Genomic DNA, 5411 nt, shown 5'->3' on the forward strand with positions numbered 1-5411 from the left:
CAGCCATTTCCAGAAATAATAATACAAATATAGTAATAATAAAATAACAAATTAAAAAAGCTTGTTTTATTCCTGCACACAAATCTACATAGATAAATGGCATGGGTCACAGTGACCTGAAACATCTTATTTGTACACATGACCTGTTCTAAAAAAAATAAACATCTCAAAGGTTCTGTTTTCTGTATATAAGTTCATGACCCCAACTTAGGAATGGTCATAAAATATTATAGAGAAAATGAAAAGAAAAATAGCATTTAAGCTAATTGGAAACTAGAGTCTGATCAAATAGACTCGAAACCTAATAGGAGGGTTAATCCACATGTTCTGGTCCTGTCCCAGAATGGCTACATTTTGGACCTCTATTTTTTAATCGTTCTCCCTAATTTTCCATATAAGTATTGATCCCCACCCACTTATTCAATCTTTGGATTTCTACCAGCAGACACAGTCCTTCTAAAAACCCAGTCTGATGCCATAGCTTTTGCTTCCCTACTGGTGAGGCACCTGACACTTTTGAATGAGAAGCAAGATGCCCCACCCTCTCACACACAGTGGATCAGGGAGGTTATGCAACATCTGAAATTGGAGAACATTAAGTTTACATGAAGAGGTTCCAAAGACAAGTTTCACAAGGTGTGGTTGCCTTTCATGGAATACTTTCAGAACTTACATAGCCAAACTTTGACATAGGTCAACATATCTCTGGTGTGTGTATGTTTCCTTTTTATTTTTATCATGTATCATCTTCCTATGATTAATTGAATGTAATTATATATTTATTTATGATTTAATCCTTACGTATGTATACTTACATATGTTTAACATTATTTTCTTTTCTGTTCTAACCTAAAAACTGATAATAAGATATTAAAAAAAAAAATCCTCTGTAGGTGACATACAAACTTAAAAGGGTAAATACAAATACAATTTTTACATGTTTTAAAGTATAACCCTGTGTTGTGCCTTCCATTCATGTTTTCAATGGTAACAAATATATGTTGTGTGAGTAGACAATGTACATATCACACGTCGCCCGAGTTTATGGAGCTGGGTAGCTCACTAACAGTACCCAGCTAACTAGCTCTTTGTTGTTGTCTGGCATAAAGTGAAGATTTAGCACTGAAATGAGGCCTGGTACTTAACGCCAAGTGTCTCATCTATAGTTAACTCAGACTTGTTTAGTGATCCTAGAATTGCTTCATGGATTGTGTTTTATTTATGCATAAAGGATGTACAGTTTAAATTCCTGATTTGAGATTTCAATCTATATTGAAATAGTTATTTGTCTAGGTGTATAATATACTTGGTGTGTAACTCAGGGTAACAGCACATTTCCATGGGTACAATTTAAGGGCAGCAACTTTTTACTTCTGATGCTTGAGTACTTTCAAGATATGATGCTTTTGTACTTTTACTCGAGTGGTTTTCTAGGAGACTTTGACTTTCGCTTCATTACATTTTTTTTCTAGGGCGGCAGGGTGACACGGTGGTTAGCGCTGCTGCCTCACAGCGCCAGGGTTCAAATCTGACCTAGGGGACTGTCTGTGTGGAATTTGCATGTTCTCTCCGTGTTCGTGTGGGTTTTCTACAGGTACTCTGGTTTCCTCCCACAGTCCAAAGACATGCTGTTCAGGTTGACTGGTCACTATAAATTGCCCTCTGTGTGTGGTGCCCTGCGATGGACTGGCATCCTGTCCCTGCCGGGTTAGGCTCTGGCTCACTGTGACCCTATAAAGCATTAAGCATTTTTTAATTATATTTGACAAAAAAACTGTTTGTGTTTTGTTACTAATCAAAGAAGAAAATACCTTTAACAGCCATGTTAATCATTTTTAAACTATTAACGATCACTGCTGTACATCAATTGTGATTTTAAGCCATACGTTATCAACATTGATTGTTAATTAAGTTTTGTGTTCTTTGCAATAGTCAAATGAATTGTACTCATCTGTGAGGTCATTTAGCTTTTTGCTTCAAATATTATTGTTTCTCATGTGTGTGACGTGAATGTCGTGTAGAAGCACAGTATTGGGAAGAAAGCGTGCTGCAGATTTGTCTGTGTAAATTGTTCTGTAATTTCTGCTTCTGCACTGATGTGCTAATAAAGTTTGATTGCACTCTGCACCTCTGTGTGTCTCAGCTGATTTGCTGAGAGCTCGGTAGCAGAATCTGTGATGCATTAGCTACAGTACAGTTAAGCCACTAGACCTATTGTGCCAGAGACAATACAAATCAGGTGACAGTGCAGCAGGACTGCAGGCAGGAGTGACTGGTGCAATGTTAACTGTTTAAGATGCGTGTGTGTGCGTGTGTGTGTGTGTGTGTGCGTGCGTGCGTGCGGGCGTGTTTGTGTGTGTGTGTGTGTGTGTGTGTGTGTGTGTGTGTGTGTGTGTGTGTGTGCGTGCGGGCGTGTTTGTGTGTGTGTGTGTGTGTGTGTGGCGTTTTTGTGTGTGTGTGTGTGTGTGTGTGTGTGTGTGTGTGTGTGTGTATGTGTGTGTGTGTGTGTGTGAGTGTGCGTGCGTGTGTGTGTGTGTGTGGTGTGTGTGTGTGTGCGTGTGTGCGTTGCGTGTTTGTGTGTGTGTGTGGTGTGTGTGTGTGTGCGTGTGGGTGTGTTTTTGTGTGTGTGTTTGTGTGTGTGTGTGTGTGTGTGTGCGTGCGGGCGTGTTTGTGTGTGTGTGCGTGTGTGTGTGTGAGTTTTGACATCCTAACCACTTTTTTTACAGTTATTTAATTGCAGTTTACAGTGCTCTGTATCCAAGATGGCTTCATCCTTCAGTAGAAGAACTTCTCTCCCATGCACACATGAGCAAGGAGGATAATGGGACATGAAGTTCTGAAGTTCTGCCGAAGGCTACAAGTGAAACCATCTTGGAAACAGAGCACTGGAGACGTAATGAAGTAATAATAGTGTAAAAAAGTGGTCAAGATGTCAAAAAAATAAATAAAATAAAAACAATACACACACCTTACTAAAAACATATGGGAACATGTAACACACAAAAACAACAACTTGAGTTCCCCTTTAAGTACAATGTTGAATGATATTATCTAGGGATTATTTAGTTCTTTCATATGATTCTGTTCATAAGGACTCGACAGAGGAAACCAGGAGCAGTGGTCTTACAACAAGTTTAATACGATGCGCAAAGGAAGCCAGCAAATGCGTTCAAAAACATAAGTCTGTCTTAATGATACAGCCTGCCAGCACAACATTTATATAATTGCTTACATCATACCGAATGTTCTAGAAGCTTCTTAAAAGCAGTTGTTTCTCACAGTTAGATAATCTCGTTACCCAGCCCAAACACAATTCCGCTTATCCTAATAAGAAATTGTTTTCTTCAAAGTTTCAATGCTTCATCATGAAAAGTAAGCACATACTCATATGGTTCAGCCTTGTTCCCTACCTAGTTCCTATTATTTAAGACTTTTTTTTCTTTTTCTAAATGGCAGCTATGCAAACACAGACAGACACATTGCGGCTAGATGCCTTCCTCAGACTGCATTCAAACAAACTTAATTACATTTTTATACAACTGATTGGTGATTTATTATAATGTGTTAATTAATTTGCTCTTAAAGGGAAGGTCAACATTACAACAATATACAAAAGAAAAACAAGCTATTTTTATTTCTGTAGTTTTATCGTAGTGTTTGCTTTCCTTTTTGAAGAGCAAATTAATTAATTTAAATTATCACCAATCAATTACTGTGAAGCCAAAAATATTTGCGAGCTTTTTATGGTGTGTTTTTCACGTAGGACAAAAAAAGTAAACATAGTTGGCGCCAATAACAAACTCCACTAACAATACAGACTTCATATGTTGCAACAGGTAGCCAACATTTCTGGCGCAAAATAGGTTTTATGGGTGTGATTTACCAAATATTTGGGTCACAAATATGTATGACTTTACAGTATATAAAAAAAATAATTCATTTTGCTTGACACACCGAGGAAGGCATCCAGCTGCAATGCATTTGTGCTTACTTGTCTCCCGTTTCTTAAAGAGTCTAAAATGAATGAATGAATAATTTCCTGTATTATTGAAGAGAGGACAGTAATATATTCAGCAAACCAAGATATAGCATCATCTGTACCCTGGAAACAATAGTCAGGATTCTGAAGTAAAACTTAAAAGAAACCAAGTCAGGTAAACAGTTGTTTGGCTTAAGCCTAACGTTTATTAACTTTGTTTCTTGTGTAAGTTTTACCCAAGGTGTTAAACAGAGATACGAGTGGGATTGTCTGCAGTTCCGTGCTGCTACTGTTCTAAAGACGTATGAAGGCAAAGTTGACATGCCACCTAAAGCAGCGAGAGGGAAGGGTGTGCAAGATTGCAATTCAGAAATGGGCAGAGCCAAAAGTGGGCTGGGCCAGTCCCAAAACCTGAAGCTGGAATTTTATATCTGGTTTTGTCACTCATTTCTGAATCCAAGTCTTGCATAACCCCAAAACCAAGGCGTTCAAATCAATACATACATTAAACACTGGTCCCCCTGTTGAAGGGATTAAGAACGTTTTATTCTTTGCTTTTTTTTTCTTTAATTTGAAGACACACAGAGTTTTGGAACAAAAAAAATACGAATAAGGGATGCAGTGATATTGTTGGCAATGCTCGAAGCTTAGATATATTTAAAAGCCAAGGTTAGCTCTCTTTGAAATATACAGTTGTGTTCAAAAGTTTGGAAACAGCAAGATTAGGACTAGGGATTGTATTGAAGGTTTTCCTTACTATGTTCCCTTTCTTAATATCTTGGTACGCCTGAGTGGATGATCCTCATTTGCTGTTTCCAAACTTTTGAACACTCCAGTTTATAGTTATGCACTGACACTCATCACGGGATATTGCAATTTTGGCCAGAATTCATCTATTAGGCAACTTTTTGTTGACCTGCTGCTAAATGTGTAACTGTCAGTGTTATATGGTAAAATAATTAACAGATTTAATATAAAAATGTACACATTGTATTCCTATTTATTTGAATATACTTGTGGTATCAACAGAATACTGAATGATCGGTGGTGGTGTCAGAAAGCTGGCATGTCAGCATCGCAGGTGCCTTGCCTTGTGATAAATTGATTTTATTATTTTTCATTTAATGTAGAAATAAAAAAAAAAAGATTCATTTTATTTAGGAATAAAAAAATGACTTATTTTAAGTGTTGTATTAAACATGTATTCATGATGTGATGCGATTTCATTCTTTTTTTTCATTTAGAAACAAAAAAGTGTGCCTAAGGTCGTCTCAAATGCCTCTCGTTTAATTGGGACAGCCCCTTATTCTGGATATCTTTAGTTCTGCCGAAGCATCCCGATAAAGCAGCGCAGACTGTACAGTGCCTAAAGGGATACAATCCTGTATATCTACCTTGTAAAGAAGCTCAAAAGGCATTATAACACAAATAA

The sequence above is a fragment of the Polyodon spathula genome, chromosome 47 (assembly GCF_017654505.1).
Source record: "Polyodon spathula isolate WHYD16114869_AA chromosome 47, ASM1765450v1, whole genome shotgun sequence".
Classification (NCBI taxonomy): domain Eukaryota; kingdom Metazoa; phylum Chordata; class Actinopteri; order Acipenseriformes; family Polyodontidae; genus Polyodon; species Polyodon spathula.